A 22,605-nucleotide genomic window follows, 5' to 3' on the forward strand; every position below is an offset into this window, starting at 1 on the left:
ATACCACAACATATCCAAATTTGTAGATTGCACCTTAGTAATGCTTGGAGGAAAATTACAGCATTACATGCTTATCATTGCACCACTAAGCTTCCAATAAAACTCCCTTTGCACAACTACCTTGTGAGATTGATCATGTAGGAAAAACTCTAGGGGGGATACTAAAAAGATATCATTTGGAAGAAAAGTTTCAAGGAAGACTGGATATTAATTAGAGGTAGGAACAAGGACGAAAAGGCTACTACTAGGGGTCACGTACAAAATTTTTCCTAAGAATCCCATTTATTTTTATTTTTTTTAAGTTTTTATTTATTTTTGACAAAGAGAGATAGAATGAAAGCTGGGGAGGGGCAGAGAGAGAGGGAGACACAGAATCTGAAGCAGACTCCAGGGTCTGAGCTGTCAGCACAGGGCCCAACATGGGGCTTGAACTCACAAACTGTGAGATCATGACCTGGGCCGAAGTCGTACACCCAACCAACCGAGCCGCCCAGGCACCCCAAGAATCCCATTTCTTGTACTACCTCCCTACCCCATTGTTTATGGCTTTTTCAACTGTAAATAAAAGACACAAATAAGCATAAAGCAAAAGGTAGATTTGGTAGTTTATGCAAACTGCAGAAAGAGTGATACTTCTTATTCCTATGAAATCATGTGTTTTTATTGATTGCAACTCACTTCCCTGTTTTCTGACAACCATGGAAATGGCAAAAATGCTCAGACTAAACAATGCAATGATATCTCCTATAAATTTAAGTTCTTTCAAAGGAAAGAGCAAACAAGCAAACCTGGTGTCATATTCATATATTACATTCAGTTCCACATCCAGATTTTCTCATAGATTTCATAATTATTTTTAGGTGTGGTTCTCCTTAATATTGTATACCATCTAAATATTCATGCCTCAGTGTACTCTAATTTTAATGGCAAATGCAAACAGGATCACCATTATGAACTCCCTCTGAAAAAATAAGAAAAGGGTAAGAACATACTGTGATCTCTGATCCACATACTGTATTTCCTGGACAGTGATATTAAAGATTCATCTCTCTGGAGCTGGCGTAAATTTCCTGATTTACTAATGTAACTGAACACATTCTTATGCTCTATGCATTGGTTATTTCCATTGTGCAATTTCTTCCAAGCCCAGAGCTGAGTGGGGTGACAAATCTCTTGTTAGGAGCTGGACCACTTTAGCTTCCTACTTTCTGTTGATGTGATTATGGGGATCTTGGAATTGACTTGGAGACTGACCTGTGAAGCTTCCTGTTAGAGTCTGGATTTATCTTCAAAAAAACAAAACAAAACAAAACAACAACAACAAAACCAACAAAAAATAAAAATATTTTTTTTTAACCTTCATTGGTTTGCTGTTTATTTTATCCTAAATGGCCATTAGGAATTAAAAAAATGAAATAAAGTTGGGTCAGGAATATGAATTCAGAATTGAATATTGAAGAATCTATCTCTTCCTATCTCCTTTAACCTCTTTTTAATAGAGTTTCTCTAGACTTTTGCATTGGAAAAAAAAAGGTGGGGGGAAGCAATAGCCTCTTCTGATAAACATAGATAATCTGTCCACTTGGACACAGTCTCCCTTACTAACAATTCCAAACAGTGGGAATAATTATCCTTGTGAGGAAAAGATACACAATGAAGTACTTAGGAAGAATCAGACGAATCAGCTTCTATGCTTCCTCTAGCGCTCTGGTCATTGTCCGTTTTTGTTCTAGAACTGTAATGTAGATTAGAAATTTAGGCATTTGCAGTTTGGCAGGGTGCCTGATTGACTTGTATGGTCTTGAGTTACTTGTCATGGATAGAGCACTTGTCTTTCTTTTTCCTTTCTAACAGACTAGCTTTGATAGAATCTTAACTCATTTGAAGTAATTCATTGAAGACTGCAAGAGGTAGCCAAAAATACCCCAAAAGTTGGGTAGATTTCTTCCAAGTCCTCCTAAACTGAAAACTGAAAAAGCACAAGGTCTGAGAAATAGGCAATGATTTTGTCATATGTATCACTGCCAGATTTAGTGTAGGACTTGGAGTCAGTTTTACTGAGCGGTTATGTTTATGTGCCTCTATAGGTCTTTCACCAGATAGTTCACTGTTTTTTTGTTTTGTTTTGTTTTGTTTAATTTATTTATTTTTAAGAGGCAGAAACCGAGCATGAGCAGGGGAGGGGCAGAGAAAGAGGGAGACCCAGAATCTGAAGCAGGCTCCAGGCTCTGAGCTGTCAGCACAGAGCCCCACGCGGGGCTCCAGCCCACGAACTGGGAGATCATGACATGAGCCCAAGTCAGATGCTCACCTGACTGACCCATCCAGGCACCCCAGACAGCTCACTTTTTGAGTTACTTCTACATTTGGTTCCATATGTTAACTTTAAATCTTCGTTGAATTAATTACAATCGCCTCCACAGTTCGAGTGCCACCCGCGTTATCTGTGGATATTGATGTTCTGGCTGCTGAGGGAACCCCAGCTAGCATTCATAGCCCGGGGCATTCTGCTTGTGCCCTCAGTTTCCGTGATGAGCTGAGGAGGCCGGGAGGGGGGAAACAGACATGGGAGTAGTCAAGAGGAGAGAAATAGAGGTCAACTGCTGTGGGAATAAATGTTAAAGTGTTCCTGCTGGAATTATGGATGTTTGAAAGACAAGCAGCCAAATGTGTTCATAAAGACACTTACTGAGGGAGCTGGCAGCTGTGTTTTGTCAAGCAGTTAGAAGCCGGAATCTTAGGATAAAGGCTGTAGAAAATAAGGGATAGAATTAGGAACTTCTGATCCTGAGGGAGCAGATGAATTTCTGCTTCACAACTTCCCCTCACTGGGAAAGAAATGGGGAAAGAGTCTTTCGTTTTGACTGAGACAGGAAGTTCATGGGGCTACTCACCTTCATACGCGGTGCTGTTCAGAGGCCTTGAAAGTGAGCGTGTATTTCCTTCTAGGACATTTATCCTTGTAGACATTTCAGGTGGATTTTTATGCCAGAAAGATGATCATAACCACCAACAAGCAATCAAGACTCTTTTAGGCTTGGCTGCACATCAGTGACATGTAATACTACTTCTTAAGTAACTACTTTCTAAAGGGCTAATTTACAAATTTTTTTCTCATATAAAAAATGCTTCTCACTAATTATCCCATCACTTAACTGATGCCTGCACAGGAACTGATGGCTTGTGGCTGATTCTGCATAGGGGCAAGTATGAAGGATGAGATGAGTGCTATGATCAGGGATCTTTCGCAACAAAAAGTTAAAAAATTCTGAACTACATGTGTTTTCCTCGATGATGATAGACAGTGTGAGCATTCCATAATTGGCAGCCTACATATTTAAGGGTCTCAAGAACTCAGCATTACTATCTCGTCAAAATAAAAAGAAGACTTTTGCAAAGTCTGCTGCAAAAGTAACCTAGTGAGAGACTGAATAGACAAATAGAGTAGACTGATCCAGTGATAGATGGGGCAATGGTCAGACCATCTATAGAAATAGGACTCTGACCCACAACCAGTCCAGAAAACCAATCTCTATTCTATAATGACCAACCCAGGAAGCCATCCTGCTGTAAATTCAGAGTTACAGAAGGTCAGACTGCTATCTCCACCAGCAATCCAAAATCCAAACAGTAGCCCCTGTAACATTGGATTCAAATAGACAGAACTTAGTTAATAACTGGCAGCTTCTTCAATTTTTGTCCCTGCTTCTAACTTCGGAACAATAAGCCAAATATGTACCCTTAACCTATCACATAAAATGTTCCACTTCTAGTTAAAGAAATCTACAATTTCTGTGTACCAACAGCCTTCAGTGAGGGTAGGCCTGAAGCCTTCCTTTTTCCCCACTATAAAACTTTTCTACTTCTCTGCCTCCCTTTGAGTTTCTGCCAAAATGCAAATGGTTGTGGCTGACATCTACAGCAGTCTCTTAATAAATATCCTCCTCTTGTTTTCATTTGGTAGATCTTCATTTATTTTCCCGCTGCTATATCACAGACCCCTTTATAGCAGTTTTACAAAGTGAACAAAAAAATTTTTTTTGAAGACAGTGATGAGGATTTTGCATTCTCTCTCTACTTCCTCGATCTGACAGACTTACTCTTGAATTCAGCATCAAGGAGCATACTTTCTATTTTGTAAAGCTCCATTTATTAACCTTGTATTTCACATCAAAACTGTAGGTGTGCTCTAATATCTAAAACTTTCATTTATCTTTTGTATTTATAGAATCTACTGTTTATCTCCATTTATTTAGTGTTTCAAATGCTTATTTTAAGGATTGTAGTTTTCAATTTTTGGATTTTCAGTTGGTTCTTTGTCATAATTACCTGTACTTGATTCTCAGGTAAAAGACCCCTGATCTGCTTTATAGATTTGGGGTTTTATTTTGTGTATGCTCATATCTACTCTACATATTTGAGAATTTAACTTTCTAATTTTAAAGCACTTTCAGATTGCTGTATTATTTTTATTTCTATGGCATAGATTCTTCCATCTTTCAAGTTTATCAAAGAACTTTATTAGTATTAGTTTCTTTATACATGTGTGATCAGGTGTTGGGAGTTTATTATGTCTTGAGGGAGCTTCCATTTTCTCTCAACTTCTTTTTCCCTTTGCTGTTTTGTGATTCCATGATTATCTCATACAATGACCTCCAGATTTCCAAGCCATTAGTCTAGTAGCTCGACTTTCACTCCATGATACTATTGTCCTGTAAACCCGTCAAGCCCACATAGGCAACAATCCACTTCCTAGTTCCCAGTTACTGTCTCACAGCAAGAAAACTCTGTCAGCAGTTGCTCGTTTTTCTGTATTCATTGATGAGAGGGTGAGCGGGATTCTAATTATTGGCTTCACATAGAAAAGTTGGTTCTAGGTCTTCTTTCACATGAGGTGTAATCAGTTTCATTTTTACATAGGAGTAAACTTTGTGCGTCCACTGCTTGCTTTTGGGCTCTGGATCCTTCCGTCGCACCCTTACTACCTAAGTCACAGCTTCACTCTGAGTTTCTTTTTTTCTTTTTTTAAGTTTCTTTATTTATTTTGACACACACACACAGAGAGAGAGAGAGAGAGAGAGAGAGAATGAGCAAAGGAGGGCATGGAGAGAAGTGGAGACATAGAGAGAAGGGGATCTGAAACAGGCTCTGGGCCAACATCAGAGAGCTCAATGCAGGGCTCGAACTCACAAACCCCAAGATCATGATCTGAGCCAAAGTCGGATGCTTAACCACCTGAGCCACCTAGGCGTCCCTTCACTCTGTTTCTTGTTCTGTTTCTCATTAAGAGAGATGTTTTGCTTTGTGTTAGAATGTGGCTATATATTATTTATTTTTTAAAGTTTTATTATTTGAACAAGGGTATATACATTGATATTTTTAGGTGCACCACATAGTGGTTTGACAATTCTGTACATTGTGCAATGCTCACCATGATGAGTATAGTTACCATCTGTCACCATAGAATGCTATTACAATATTATTAACCATATTATTCCCTATCCTGTACTTTTCATCTCTGTGACTTATTTCATTTATTTATAATTGGAAGTTTGTACCCTTTAATCTCCTTTACCTGTTTTTCCCATCCTCCAATCTCCCCTTCCTTTGGCAACTACCAGGCTGTTCTCTGCATTTGTGAGTCTATTTCTGTTTTTTTGTTTACTTATTTGTTTATTTGCTTTGTTTTGTTTTTTTAGATGCCACATATAAATGAAATCATATGGTATTTTTCTTTCTCTGATTATTTCACTTAGCATGATATCCTCTAGGCCCTTCTATGTTGTTTCAAAGACCAAGATCTCATTCCTTTTTTCATGGCTAAGTGATATTCCATTGTATATATAGACTGCATCTCCTTTATCCATTCATCTATTGATGGACACTTATGTTACTTCCATATCTTGCCTGTTGTAAATAATGCTGCAATGAACATAGGGTTGCACATGTCTTTTTGAATCACTGTTTTCATTTTCTGTAGTGGAATTACTAGAACATATGGTAACTCTATTTCTAATTTTTTGAGGAACCCCCATACTCTCTTCCACAGTAGTTGTATCAATTTACATTCCTAAACTGTGCACAGGGCTTTTCTTTACTCCACACACTTGAAAACACTGGTTATTTCTTGTCTTTTGGATACTAGCCATTCTGACTGGTGTGACGTGATACTTCACTGTGGTTTTGATATGCATTTCTCTGATGATTAGTGATGTTGAGCATCTTAATATTTAAAATATTTTATTTGTAATTTATTTTTATTTGTACCAGATAAAAGTGCTTATAAATTGTGTGCTGTATCGATAAACGATTCATCAGCTGTTTTATTGCCTGTATCAACTGAACTGTTTTTTTCCTTCAGCTTTACTGAGACATTCTTGATAAATAACAATGGTATATCTGAAAGATGTATTTTGACTGGAGAGTTATTTCAAAATAATGGTAAACATACATTTTCTGTGTCTTTAGGTTTACTGCTTCCTGGCTTCCCAGTATAGCTTGGATAAGGTGATAGGCTTTGAAGTCTGATATAGGTTCGAGTACCAGTGGTTCCACTTAGGAGTGATCTGACATTCAACGAATTAATTAGACTTTTTCAACCTTCAGTTCCCTCACATGTAAAGTGAGAATAACAGTTACCCATATCATAAGATTCATGGAGTTAAATAACAAATATATAGCATTTACCATGGTGCCTGGTATGTAGCAAACACTAGATACTACTGCTATTGCTGTAGTTGTCGTTCTCAAACAGACCTAAATGCCTTCATTTCTTCTTTCTTTATTCACTTATCTAGCTAGCTAGCTAGCTAGCTATCATCTATTTAAATCAACAATTGTGTTTTTCAATTTCGCATCCACTGTTTTTGTGTTTTTTGGTTATTGGTTTGGTCATTTTAATCTGGTTGTGAAATTGGTATATGCAAAACTTCACTTTATAGTTCAAAGGTTTTTTTTTTTTCCTTTTAAAGGAAGGACTACTAATTTAATGCACAATAATTTTTGAAAACAAGAAAGGAATATTTATTTATAAACCAAATTATGCTTGGTCGTAGGGGACATGGATCTTAGAAATAAATATTGATGCATACATGTCATGCTCTTAGTATTACATAGAGAACCATAGTTTAGAGAAGAGTACATACCCAAGGCCATATTCACAATCAGACTTGGTAAATACTCATTTAATAAATACTATTGCTATAGTTTCCCATAAGACTTTTATTTTATTCTGGTGAGTAATAGATGAAACATACAATTAATGAAGATAAATTATATTCCCATCGATAGAATAATCCAAGTTTAAATCTCATTTTACAATTTTGAATCTACATAAAACATAAAAATTATAGAATTACACAGATATTTGGTTAATCAAATGCAAAGTTAGTGTGGGATTTACATTTGCATTATGATTTTATTATAAAATAGTATACTTATAATTAAATGCCATAACACCATTTATGAAGGACAAATTTTAATGCCTAAGTCTCTAATAATATCCTGTTATTATAGGATCATATGCAATGCAGTAGAATCATGTTGTTAAGCAAAAAGTCTGTAAAGTAAAACACACACACACACACACACACACACACACACAATCTTTTACATTGAATCAATTGTGTTTTCCAAATAAGGACTAGAAAGGGAATCTACTGATATTATATTTTATTTCCCATCTCAAAAGCATTCACCATTTGCTGAGTTTTTCCTCTTAAACTAAATTCTGTCATTATTCTGCACAAATAATGATATGCTTTTTTACTTCATGAGAGTTCATTCAGAGGGAAGATAATGCTTTTTTCTTAAAAACAGTAAAATTATATCACTCTATGCTTTATTTATAAATCATACAAACTATTTTTTTGCACTTAGATTTGTAAAAGTGTACAGAAATTCTTTAAAATATATGTATTTTGTAAGTTCTGCATGTTTTGATTGCGTATACTTGTGGCTATTTAAAACTTGATTTTAATAGCTGTGTTTTTTTTAATGGTAAGATAAAGTCAAATTAATCTTAGTTTTAGTGAAACTATGACCTTTGAGTTTACAGACAACATCTGGAGGAAACAGCTGGGTAACTGATCAGGTGTTTTTTCAAGTAGAAGTGCAATGTGGTGTTCCTGTGGTACTGTTTAGAGATTTTCAATTCTCACATCATGTAACACACAGTGGTGCTATTAATTAGAAACTGATGGAAAGCCAGAAATAAATCCTTCTGTCAAGTAGAATGTCTTACATGGAGGAGATTCGAAAGTCATGCAACTTTCTGAAATTGAAATGTTCAGGGTAACAGCAAGGAGAACAGACTCCCTGCTACCAAGTCAATGTTTTCCAAAAGCTAAATGTTAATTTCTCTAATACCTAGTTTGTCTTTTAAATGCATAACATCAAAATGGACTTTCCTGTTTAAAAAAAAAAAAAGTGTTCCAAAAAGAAACTATTAAATTGTTCGAGTTCCATTGTATGTGCCTTATAAAATAAATTCAAACATTATGCATTTCCTACTACTGCAGACTTAATAGCTACAAAATTAATGTTGTCCCCTTTCACTACAGTGCATTTGCTTTTTCTCGATGTAGTATATTACTACAGTATATATACGGTAGTATATTACTACATCATAATTCAGAAATAAGTCATAAACTGGGGCGCCTGGGTGGCTCAGTCTGTTAAGCGGCCGACTTCGGCTCAGGTCATGATCTCGCACTCCGTGAGTTCGAGCCCCGCGTCGGGCTCTGTGCTGACAGCTCAGAGCCTGGAGCCTGTTTCAGATTCTGTGTCTCCCTCTCTCTGACCCTCCCCCATTCATGCTCTGTCTCTCTCTGTCTCAAAAATAAATAAACGCTAAAAAAAAATTAAAAAAAAAAAAAGAAAGAAGTCATAAACTTCAATATCATCTTTGGCTGGTAGACTGGACTTTTCCTAAAATGTCTAACAGGATCTGTGGTCTTAACGCCTGCCCTAACACATTGAATAGTTACTAGTGCCAGTTTCTTATCTACTTCATCTGTGACATATCTGGCTGTGTCAAGCTTGATTTACCATTAAAAATGTACAGGTCATTGCTACTTACTGTGTAGTATGTGAAGCAGTAGCCTGGACACCACCCGAAAGCCTGTTAAGAATGCAGGATCTTAGGTCCTACCCCGGACTTACTGAATCAGAATCTGTATTATCTCAGGGTATCTGGATGATTTGTCTGCACATTAAAGCTTGGGAAGCCTTGGAGCATTGGTGATCTGCCATGGCTGTACATTAATGTGCTTATAGAGTTTGCGTAGATAGCATCACCTGAACCCCATCACTGAAAGAGAATACTTGGATGAGGTTTGGGGGGGTGGAGGATGGGGTAAGCATCTACATTTTTTAAAAGATCCCAGGGGATTTTGACGCAAAGAGAAATTTAATTCTGATAACATCAGCATTATCTAAGTATGCCTGTGTAAATGCACGTTCCTGGATCTTTCTCCAAGATATGTTTGGAAGTCCCCAGACTATCATCCTACAGTCCACAATAAAACAATGGCCTTATTAAAGCTGTTATAAAATTTTCTGACCTTTCACACAATTACCTAAAACAATTACAACGCTTTCTAGATGTATATGGAATAGAAATAATATAGGTAGGTAAGAATGTCTCCAGACATATTTAATTAAGGTTACGTGCCTTTTTTTTTTTTTTTTTTTTTTTTTTTTTTTTACAATTCTTTCAACTTTGACTTCGCCAGCATCAATTCACCCTTGGGTAGAAAAATGCCTTTAATAATTACAGAGGTCACTCATTTTCTCATATCACACTGACTAGAGGTTTTTGTTTGTTTGTTTTTGTAAGAAGAGTAAAGAAACTTTCCCAGAAAGTCTTAATGAATATATCTTTCATACTTGTTTGTAAGCTAACCATTGCAACCAAGTCATTTGCTACTTAGCTTAAGCCCACGGGGGACTTCAGGACTGCTATAACACATGGGAAAGGTGAAATCTACCAAAGGAAAACCAGGGTACCTGGATGAAGAGAAAGGAACTCTATCCTGGAGACGAAGCCAGCGGATATTTATTCTAGAGGTGTTTTGTTAAATGTACTTTGAAGAATTAGACTTTGTAAGTAGCTATGTATTTTCGAAATACAATACTTTGGATTCAGTAAAAAGTTTACATAACAGAAATATGCACTCTGGAAAAAAATTACAAACTTTTTAATTTGTAATAATAAATAATCTTTTTCTCCAGTTTTTTGAGAAATAATTAAAATGCTTTACTATTTAAATTTAAGGCATACAGCAAGATGGTTTGACTTACATACATATATTATGAAATGTTTGATTACCACAGTAGGTTCAGCTAACATCCATCTTCTCATATAGATAAGATAAAAAGAAAAGAAAGAAGAATAAAGGGAAAAAATTCTCCTTGTGATAAGAACTCTTAGGAATTACACTCTTAACAGCTTTTCTACATATCATACAGCACTATTAGCTATAGTTATCGTGCTGTACATTACATCCCTAGTACTTAATTGTCTTATAACTGGAAGTTTGTTCCTTTAAAATTTTTTTTTTAATCTTTATTTATTTTTGAGACAGAGACAGAATGCAAGCGGGGAAGGAACAGAGAGAGAGGGAGACACAGAATCCAAAGTAGGCTCCAGGCTCTGAGCTGTTAGCACAGAGCCCCACGTGGGACTCATACTCAGGAACTGAGAGATCATGACCTAAGCCAAAGTCAGAAGCTTAACTGACTGAGCCATCCAGGTGCCCCAGATCAGTTGGAAGTTTGTTCCTTTTGACCACCTTCCTCCAATTCCTTCTTCCCCTAACCCTGACCTCTAGTAAACAGAAGTCTGATATCTTTTTCTCTAGATTTTTTGTTTGGTTTGGTTTGATTTTTTGTTTGGTTTGGTAAGTGTTATAGTATTTGTCTTTAAATGTCTAATTTATTTCACTTAACTTTCAAGGTCCATCCGTGTCATTACAAATGGCGGAAATTCCTCATTTTTTATGACTGAATAATATTCCATCACACACACACACACACACACACACACACACACACACACATCCCACACTTCTTTATCTATTCATCCATCGATGGACACTTAGGTTATTTCTGTCTTGGCTCTTGTACATAATACTGCTATAAACATGAGGGAACACACATCTTTTTGAGTTAGCATTTTCCATTATATGTAGACATATTCACAGAAGAGGAGTTGCTGCATCATTTGGAAGTTCTAATTTTGATTTTTTGAAGATCCTTTATACTGTTTTCTATAGGTGCAAATACCAATTTGCTTGCCCACCAGCAGTGCGTAAGGGTTCTTTTTCTCTGCATCCATGTATAAACATTGTTATCATTTGTCTTTTTTATCAAGGCCATTCTAACAGGCATGATGTGATATCTCATTGTGCTTTTAATTTGCATTTTCTTAATGACTAATTATGCTCAGCATTGTTTCATGTGCTTGTTGGTCTTTTGTATATCTTCTTTTGAAGATATATCTGTTCAGGTCCTTTGTTCATTTTTTTAACTGGGTTATTTGAGGTTTTTTGTTTTTTGGTTGTTTTTTTGTTTTGTTTTGTTTTCTTGCTATGTTTGAGTTGTGAGTTCTTTATATATTTTGGATATTAACCCCTTATCAGATATGTGGTTTCCAAATATTTTTTTCCCAATCCATAGGTTATCTTTTCACTTCGTTGATGGTTTCTTTCACTGTGCAGAAGCTTTTTAGTTTGATGCAGTTTCACTTTTTTATTTTTCATTTTGTTGCTTGGGCCTCAAGTGCCATGTTTGAAAACGTATTACCAAGACCCATGTGAAGGAGATTTGTTCTTATAATCTTGTTTAAGAGTTTCATGGTTTCAGGTCTTACATTGCATGTAAGTCTTTAATCCATTACTAGTCAACTTTTGTAAGTGGTGTAAGATATGGGCCCAGTTTCATTCCTCTACATGTGAATATTGAATTATCCCAGTGCTATGTATTGAAGAGACTGTCTTTTCTCCAGTGAGTATTTTGGCTCCCTGGTCAAATAGTAGTTGACCACATATGTTTAGGTTTCTTTTGGAATTCTTGATTCTATTCCATCGGTCTATCCCTATGTGTTTTTATGCTGGTACCATACTGTTTTCATGACCACAACTTTATATAATATAATTTTAAATCAGGAAGTGTGGTACCTCCTGTTGCTTTGTTCTCTCTCAGGATTTCTGTAACTATTCGGGGTCTTTTGTGGTTTTATATAAAATTTAGGGGGTTTTTTTCATCCCTATAAAATATGCCATTAGAATCTTTTTTTTTTTTTAATTTTTTTTTTTTTTTTTAATTTTTGAGAGAGAGAGACACACAGAGTATGAGCAGGGAAGGGGCAGAGACAGAGGGAGACACAGAATTTGAAGCAGGCTCCAGGCTCTGAGCTGTCATCACAGAGCCCCATGCAGGGTTTGAACCCACAAATGGTGGGAATATGACCTGAGCTGAAGTCAGACACTCAACCGACTGAGCCACCCAGGCGCCCCTATGCTATTAGAATCTTGATAAAGACTGCAGTCAGTCTCTAGATGGCTTTTATAATATTGCTATTTTAACAATATTAATTCTTCCAATCCCAAATTGGGATGCCTTTCCATTTACTGGTGTGTCTTCAATTTCTTTTACCAGTATCTTATAGTATTCAGAGTAGAGACCTTGAAGCTCCTTAGTTAAATTTATTCTAAGTGTTTTTTTTTGATGCTATTGTACATGGGATTGAAATCTTTCTTTTTCAGAAAATTTGCTGTTAGTGTATAGAAATGCTATTAACCTTTAAAAAATATTAATGTTTATTTATTCTTGAGAAAGAGAGAGAGAGCGAGTGAGCATGAGTGGGGGAGGGACAGAGCAAGAGAGGGACACAGAATCTGAAGCAGGCTCCGGGCTGTGAGCTGTCAGCACAGAGCCCTGACACAGGGCTTGAACTCATGAGCTGTAAGATCATGACCTGAGCCTAAGTTGGACGCTTAACTGACTGAGTCATCCAGGCACTCCCTAACTTTTCTATATTAATGTTGTATCCTGCAACTTGACTGAACTCATTGATTAGACTAACAGGTTTTTATGTTTGAGTCTTTAAGATTTTCTATATGTAAAGTCATGTTGTATGGAAAAGATAAATTTTAACTTTTTCCTTTCCAATTCTGATACTATTTATTTATTTATTTATTTATTTATTTATTTATTCTTGCCTGATTGTTCTAGCTAGGACTCCCAGCACTATGGTGAATAGCAGTGGTGAGAGTCGGCACCCTTGTCTTGTTCCTGATCTTAAAGAAAACTTTAACATCTTTCACAACTGAGTATGATATTAATTGTGGGCTCGTCATATATGGCCTTTATTACCTTGAGATATGTTTCTTCCATGACTACTCTTGTTGAATTTTTATCATGAGTGGGGTTAAATTTGTTGAATGAGTTTTCTGCATCTACTGAGGTGATAATATGATTATTTTCTTTTATTCTATTAATATAATGTATCTCACTGATTGATTTCCATATGTTGAACCATTCTTGCATCCCAGGTATTAATCCCACTTGATTATGGTGAATGATCCCTTTAGTGTGCTGTTGAATTTGGTTTGCTAGTATTTTGCTGAGAATTTTTGCATTCATATTCATCAGGGACACTGGCCTATAGTTTTCTAGTGTCCTTATTTGGTTTTGGTGTCAGGATGATGCTGGTATCATAAAATGAGTTTGGGAGTGTTGCCTCCTTTTCAATTTTTTGAATACTTTTGAGAAGGATTGGTGTTAATTCTTCTTTAAATGTTTGGTAAAAATCATCAGTGAAGCCGTTTTGTTTTGGGCTTTTTTTTTTTATTGTTGTTGAGAGGGTTTAATTACTAGTTATTGGTCTATATAGATTTTCTATTTCTTCCTGATTCAGGCTTGGAGAGTTGTATATTTCTAAGACATTTTTTTCATTTTTTTTAGCTTGTACAGTTTGTTTGCATATAGTTAATCATAGCAGCCTCACGATCCTTTGAATTTCTTTGGTATCAGTTATAATGTCCTTTTTCATTTATAACTTTGTTGGTTTGGATTCTTTCTCTTTTTTCTTGGTTAGTTTAGCTAAAGGTTTGTCAATTTTATCTTTACAAAAAAACCAACTTTTAGTTTAGTTACTTTTTTCTATTTTTTTCTGTTTTCTGTAATTTATTTAAAAAAAAATTAATGTTTATTTATTTTTGAAAGACAGAGTCAGAGCTCATGGGGGAAGGGCAGAGAGAGAGAGAGAGAGAGAGAGAGACAGAATCTAAAGCAGGCTCCAGGCTCCAAGCTGTCAGGACAGAGCCTGACATGGGGCTCGAACACATGAACTGTAAGATCATAACCTGAAAATTGGATGCTTAACCAACTGAGCCACCCAGGCACCCCTATATTATTTATTTCTGCTCTAACCTTTATTATTTCCTTTCTTTTGCTAACTTTGGACTCAGTTTGTGCTTTTTTTTTTCTAATTTCTTAAGGCATAGAGTTAGGTTGTTTATTTGGGATCTTTTTTTGCTTATTGATGTTAGTATTTATTGCTATGAACTTCCCTCATAGACCTGCTTTTTCTCACATCCTATAAATTCTGGTATGTTGTGTTTCCTGTTCCATCTCAGAAACTTTTTTTTCCATCTTTAATTTCCTCTTAATCCATGGGCTGTTCAGAAGAGTGTTACTTTCCATTTTTCAACTCTAGAATTTTTGTTTCTTACATTTTCCTTGTCAAACTATTTTTTTTCCTTTCATGTCCTAGTCTTTTATTTGTTAAACGATAATCTTTTATAATAAATCCTGAAGAAAAGCAACAAACAAAAGCAGGGGATTTGCATAGTATATGGGAAATGACTAAGCCATGGCAGACCAGAAGTTCCTGTTTTGTTTTGTGTGGCCAGGAGTCTACAATATGGTGTGCTCATCTTCTCCCCCACAACGGTGTCAAACAGCTTAGATGGGAGGCTGAATGCAATGACTTGTCCTAATTTTTGTTATTCAGCCATTTTTCTTGATCTCCTCTCTGACTCCATGCATTCCAGACCGTTCAACAGATTTGTAATAAACTTCGAGGATGAAGGGAAATTTCTGGCTCATTGTTTGCCTAAAATCTTGGATTGTGTTCATCTTATTAAACAAAAAAATATGCTCCAAAAACACCCACAAGTTCAACTACTAAAACTCCTTTAAAGATCTTCTTTTCCAGTGGTTCCATAGCATGGGCCAGCATATAACCAAAGGCAGGTGCGTGGTGGGAATGGAGAATTGTTTATTATTTACAATGTTGTACCTGAGGTGCTTACATGCGGGCAAACTGTTTGATTCATGCATTGTTTTCCTAATTTTGTTAGTTGCCTATCTATGTTTCCTTATAGTTCACTGAACTTCCTTAAGAGGATTGTCTAAATTCTTTGTCTGAAAGTTCATAGATTTTCATTTTTGTTAGGTCTGTTATTAGACCTCTATTAGTTTCTTTGGTGTTGTCATATTTACCTGATTTTTAATGATCCTTGATTCTTTACGTTGGTATTTGTGCATTTGAGTAGTTTGGCTCCTCTTCCAGACTTTACAGGTTTGCTATGGAGAGACAGTTCTTCTTCACCAGTCAGCTCAGTTCGGGTTTCTTGGTGTTACTGCTGGTATTGTCTTTGTACAAGTGGGCATGCTATTATGGTTTATTTTGGGGGGAGGCAACTGTTTGAGTTCTGAAGATAGTGATGAGGTGGGGGCGTCCCACTGGTTGAGAACAGTTGGCTAAGACTGCTGACTAGGTTCCCTACCCATGTGAGGCTGTAGGATGGCTCTGCAGTTCCTTGAATTCTTTGGTCAGACTTACTAGATGATTGACACTAAATACTGTGTTAGGTAATAGATAGGGCTATGAATTAGCTTCAGTGCCCTGGCCTGCTATCCTACAGGCCCAGGGCCTGTACAGCACAACATGTGGGAGCTGGAATCAGGTGTCAGTGTGTAGTGAATTCCCTGGTCAGGTGAGGCCCCTGGCTTTGCTCTGCAGACAAGGAAAGCCATGGTCTGTGGTCTCAGTTCAAGTGCCACTGTACTTTGGGCTACTGAATTGACTATCCAGTGTCCTGTGTTAGATTCCCTGGTCAGAAAAGCTGAATGCTGTATTCTGTGATAAGAAGGGATTAAATTAGATTTCCTGCTTGGACACAGTGAGAGAAGCAGCTCTAAAACTTTACTAGCTCTTCTTAGTTTGTTGTCTTAAGTCAACCAGCACCTCAAGTGTTTTGGCTAAATAGGGCCACTGACTTTGCCCTGGGGGCGATCGGCTCTGTTTTGCTGACTCTTGGCTCAAGTGCCACTGATCTGCTCAGCTTCCAGGAGTTGTCACAGGCCTTCTAATCAGATAGAGTGAGAAGACTTTCACCACACAGGGCGGGGCTATGTCTCAGCCCCCTTGCCTGGGAATCAGGGGGAGATAATACTCCAGGCTACTCTTAGTTTTCCAAACAGGCTCTCCGAGTGAGAAGGACTAGGAGCTACCCTCAGCCTAGGCACTGAATTAATCCCCCTGCCTGTGCATAGCCAGGAGCCTCCATGTCAAGTACTAGCTTTGCTTTGGAGCAAATCAGTTCTGTCTGCCCACCTCTTGGCTCAAGGGCCACTGAGTTGTATAACTTCCTGGAGTTGTCACCTGCTCACCAGGTGAAATAGGCGAAAGGCACTTTCTACAGTGAGTGGTGCCGTGACTTAGCACCTTGCCTGGATGTGAGCAAACCAGACTCTTGGGCTGGCACAACTCTATATTTGAGAATCCAAATGAGGCAGATCTGTACTCTGCCAAGTTCCCTGGTCAGAGTATGCCCCAAATTGGTCCTGTTGGTGGGTGAAGCCACTGTTGGAATTACTACTGAGGCCCTATAGGTATAAACTTGGTCTGCCAAGATCCTAGTGCTGGTTTTTGGAAGCACTCCTATCGCCTGCACCTACCAGTAGTCAGATTCCCAATGGGTGGGAACTGAAGATTTCCTGGCAATCACCACGGTGTAAGATCAGAGTAAGAGCCCCCCAAAATGACCCACAAAGTGTACCCCAAGGTGACCCACAAAAGGCTGGTTGTCACCTATGTTCTCTTTTCCCAAGGGAGGAGCTGAAGGCTCAGGAGATCTGTGTGGGTGGAGTTCTGCTGGCCTGGAGGATGGGGAATGTGCTCAATGTTTAGCTGATTCTTTTATCCGTCTAATGTGGTCTGTCATGTCTCTCAGATTGAGGGGGTACTTCAAGCTCAACCCCATATTCTAGGATTCTTTCAATGGTATCCTCTTTTGAATAGATGTTACTTGTTCTTCTTGTGAGGGGGGAGCAAAGTTGGGAATGACCTATGTTGCCATTTTGGTGATGTCACTCTCTAAATAATACAGGAAAATAAAATGTCTTGACTAAAGTCCTGAATGTAGTATCTATCTTTAATTGGTACATAGCCAAGTAAAAAAATAATTGTTTCTCAAAATTTTTTTCATTTTTATGCAATGAAAAACTGTTTTTGCTTGTTTCAGTATATATTTAAATTCTAGTCACAGACTCAATTTCACCATATGAAATTTTATAATACGAATTCCATGTTACATTTGAGATAATCAATCATGTTTCAATGTAATCCACATTGCATAGAAGACTTTTATTATGAACATTATCGTTGTAGTATAGTAAAGTGCATTGTTAATGAAGCATGGAAAAGGAATAATTTCAACTAATAGGCATATACGTCAAATTTCAATTAGGACTATGTTGGAATCCAAAAAGAGATATGAGCATGTAAATTTAAACCTTTGACCTTCACCATAAAGGACAAGGTCTGAGAGAGAAATTAAACTATTTTGATGTAGCATACAAATTTGAATAAATTAATGTGTCCTGAACTCTGTCATGACTCTTAGACTGCATATGATTTTTTAAAATTTTATATACTTGCAGCTTATGACTTTGAACTGTTTGCTTCTATTCCACATATTAAAATATTAAGGAATAAAACAATAATGACAACACTTAGCAAGAGTTTATTGTGTGACTACTTTATTAGGCGATATACCAATATTTAGATGACTTGTCCTGAATTAGTGACCAGTGAAACATGTCAGACTCACAGATTTTTTTTCCCCCTAAGGAAACAACAATAATTCTATGGTATTAGTAAATATTCAGTGAATTTTCAAGTTTCTGTTCAAGTTTCAGTGAATTTTCAAGTTTCATATATGTATATGTATGTGTATATATATATATACATATATATGTATATATATATATACATGTGTATATATATATACACATATATATGTATATATATATATATACATGTGTATATATATATATACATATATATGTATATATATATATACACGTGTATATATATATATATACACATGGGGGGAGAGAGAGAGAAAGACTTGTGGTTGGTTTATTTGAATCATAATCCAAATAAAATTCATACATTGAATTTAGTTGACTTCTCCTTTAATTCTACTTTATTGATTGCCTTTTCCTCCTTATAATTTTATGGATGAACTGAGCTTTTTCCCATTAAACTTCCCTACATTATAAATTGTTTTGATTGCATACTTGTAATACATTTTAAAAATTGTCACTCTGCCCATGCATTTTTACTAATTAATCTGGAAGCTTCTTCTGACTCAAGTTTGATTGTTTTTAAGAACATTTTATGAGTATTTCAAGGTTATAGATGATTTCCAAAATGAGTGTTTTACTCAACATCCAAAGTGAATCGCTTTAAAATGTGACAGTATATTCACACAATCATATATACACACATATTTGGGGAATCATCTTCCTTAATGAAGACGCACACGTATTATTTGATAGCTCAGTGACCTCTTTCAGTGATAGTCTTCCATTTAAAAAAGTATACGCTTTCTGTATTCTGCTTTATCAAAAGCATCTTCACCACACCCCCTTATGTTTAGGAAGACATTTACTTTTTGCTTAAAAGTAGATTTTCTGCCCCCATCCTTGGTCTTAAAACCTAATCTTTCTCTTCTCGAGTCATTTTTCAGACTTATACATATAAAAGGCAATTTATTACATACGAAATGAGATAAAGGGCATAAAATTTAGGAATTGAGATGGATGACATGTTGTATATTGCTCCAAGCTGAGGTCACCAAGGTCAAACAGAAGTAAGATTAAATGGTTGTGCCCTGGATTCTCAAAGCGTTTCCCAAAAAATACGTAGGAATGAGACACAGAGAAATTTTAATTCAAATGTCAACTGAGACTTAGTAATTTATCTGAAATGCTGAGGTACAGAAAAAGATCAACAAAGTTAAAGTAATGCAGCAAACTACAGGCAATTGATAGAACTATCTCATACCTAAACATCACTTACCTATTAATGGTGACAGCTGTATTTGCCTGGTTGGAATTAAAAACAATATGTTATTTACAGTGTGTAGTTTTATCTAGAAGTGTGATACAGAGCAGGCTTGTGCAACATTTTAAAAACACAGAAAAATAAGAGCTATTGTATATTACAATAATATTTTGGAAGCTGTATCTTTATAATTGCTGTGAATAAACAGTGAAATGTATTGTTAAAGGACGAAAGATTTATTATTTTACCATGACCTTAGGGTCCTTTCACTAAATTTCTTCTAAAGACAAAGCCCAAAGAACCTATGGTTTGCGCAAGCTCAGTAAGCAAGTTAAATGAAGGACTGAAACTTGAAACTTGAACCTAGGTTTAATGGTGCACTGCTATTGTATGTGGGTTTATTGTTGTTTGTTTTTTGATAGCACTTCAGTCACTGATTTGATTTTCATTTTCTGGAAAAGGTTCTTCTCTATATATAATATTTCCATTAATTTAGTGTATAGTCTAGTTTTATAAACACCAATTAATACATCAAGTTTATGATATATACGTAAAACCAAACTTTTTAAAGGACAATTTTTGTGCTTTTCATTCTTTAAATACAGCCATTTATTTCACATACTAAAACAAATTGATGTTTTAGTCTCACTTTTAGGTGAAAATCTCCCTACATACTTTACTTAGGTTTTCACACTTGGGAATGACAGGGATAATGCAGTACAGATCTTCCTGTACTTACTATGGAGTTACATTATGACAAACTCATCATGAATTGAAAATATCCTAAGTCAAAAATGCATTTAATTTGCCTAACCTACCAAATGTCACAGCTTAGCCTAGACTACCTCATTAGCCTACAGTTGGACAAAATCATCTAACACAAGGTCTGTTTTATAAAGTGTTAAATATCTTATGATATAATTTACTGAATACTGTATTTAAAGTGAAAACAAAAAAGGGGCTCCTGGGTGACTCAGTCAGTTGAGTGACCGACTTCGGCTCAAGACATGATCTCACAGTTTGTGGGTTCAAGCCCCTTGTCGGGCTCTGTGCTGACAGCTCAGAGCCTGGAGCCTGCTTCGGATTCTGTGTCTCCCTCTCTCTCTGTTCCTCTCAACTTGTGCTCTCTCTGTCTCTCTCTCTCTCTCTTTCTCTCTCTCAAAAATAAGTAAACATTAAAAAAAAAGTTTTAAGTGAAAACAAAATGGTTATATGGTTATAGAATAGTTTTAAGTGTGTTGGTTGCTTGCCTTTGTGATGGTGTGGCTGCTCATATCACTAGTCCAGGAAAAAAATCAAAATTCAAAATTCGAAGCATAATTTCCACTGAACGTGTTGCTTTCACACCATCGTAAAGTCAAAAAATCATTAAGTTGGGGACTGTCTGTAATTGCCATGCTAGTAACAGGTTATTTATCTGCCCTGAGAAATTATTAATACTTGGTATTTCAACCTTAACATTTTCAAATAAGTTTTCTAGTAACTACATTCCATATTGCTTACTAAGTGATAGTATGAATTTGCACACCAGGGTCCTTGTCTGTTTCTGTTTGGTTTATGTAAAAATTTTATGTTTACATGCAAAAAAAAAAGAAAGACAAAGAAAAATAGAATGATAAATTGTATAGTATTTGTCTGGTTTCTTTGATTTTATAGTTTATTCTATGGTCTTATGTCTTACAAAGACATCTTACTGATTTACTTTAGCAATGCAGAAAATATTGACATACTTCATAATTCACTGAAAGGGCAATTTGATTTTAAATCATGCAGGCATAGGTTTCAAAATACATGGAGTAGGTGAACTTAAGGGAATCCGATCATCAATACGGTGATTTTGTTTAAGCTATTATATAACTTGAACCGATGTCTCATTTTAACTTTAGAATATGATGACTATTTCATCAAATTAATGATTTTTCAGTGACTGGAAATGCATATCATAAATCCAAGGTAATTGATAACTTCTATAGAAAGGAAACTTTTTTTGGGGGGCGCCTGGGTGGCGCAGTCGGTTAAGCGTCCGACTTCAGCCAGGTCACGATCTCACGGTCGGTGAGTTCGAGCCCCGCGTCGGGCTCTGGGCTGATGGCTCAGAGCCTGGAGCCTGTTTCCGATTCTGTGTCTCCCTCTCTCTCTGTCCCTCCCCCGTTCATGCTCTGTCTCTCTCTGTCCCAAAAATAAAATAAACGTTGAAAAAAAAAAAAAAAAAAAAAAAAAGAAAGGAAACTTTTAATGATGCAGGTCATTATGGCAATTTCATGCACTCTATTATGTGACCTTTAGGACTATTAAATGTTTGTATCTTTCGGTTGTTTTTCTAATCTTACATACCATTTAAGTTGATTTCAGGAAAGGCATGTCCAATAATAAGTGAAATTTAAATTCCAAAATTAAAAGCTATGTTTCAAAATGGGAACTAAATTTATAAGGTAAGTTCATTGGTATAAAAAAAGAGATACCATATTCCATTATTCAGATGATTATGCTTATTAGTGCAAAAGTCACTTGATGTGTGTGATAAGAAGGTTTCTAGCAGATGTCTCTTTGATGTAAGGTATAAAACAGCACATACCTCATTAAACAACACATCAAAAGCATAAAAATGCAACCATTAATCTATATTTCATAATTTCCCCATAATAACTCTAAGTAAAACTCATTGAACACAAATGAAAGAGCTGTAGAAGAAGGTGATATTAAAATTCACATATGGTTCAGTCCTTGTTCTTTTGAATTCTATCAAACATCTGTTGGTCCAAATTGAATATAAAGAATGAAAAACAATTTAATATATGAGTTATAACTTAGGAACTTTTCCAGTAGGAAGGATGACCACCTTCATGAGTTCGTCAAAAATGTACATGTTATCAAAGAATGTTAGACTTGGTTGAGGTACTAAGTACCATCAAACTCAATTCTTATACTTTTAGGTCAGCAAATTAAGGCACATAGGGATTACCTAACTTGCTTTAGCTCACCCAGTTAATCATACTAGAATCTTGATTAGAACTGAAGTTTTTAGACAAACATTTCAGAGCTCTTTGTAGTACTCTACCATGCTCTTAGAAGTATACTTTCTATCTCAGAGAATCTTCATTTCTTAGATTGCAAAAGGACTTACTTAGAGTTGTCTGTTATTTGGCAGCATAAACAGAGGCCCAAGGCAGGTGTAATACATGACGTATAGAAGGAAGGGTCATTAATGTGGACAGCCTCTTTATTCACTTAATGTCTAC

General features: G+C 36.1%; 1 pseudogene; it reads right to left on the minus strand.

Moving 5' to 3' along the window:
- Positions 1 to 15,001: 15,001 nt before the first annotated feature.
- On the minus strand, positions 15,002 to 15,247 carry LOC132671033 (protein CEBPZOS pseudogene; annotated as a pseudogene).
- Between the last annotated feature and the right edge of the window lie 7,358 nt (positions 15,248 to 22,605).

This window comes from Panthera onca, chromosome C1 (assembly GCF_046562875.1).
Source record: "Panthera onca isolate mPanOnc1 chromosome C1, mPanOnc1 haplotype 2, whole genome shotgun sequence".
Lineage (NCBI taxonomy): Eukaryota > Metazoa > Chordata > Mammalia > Carnivora > Felidae > Panthera > Panthera onca.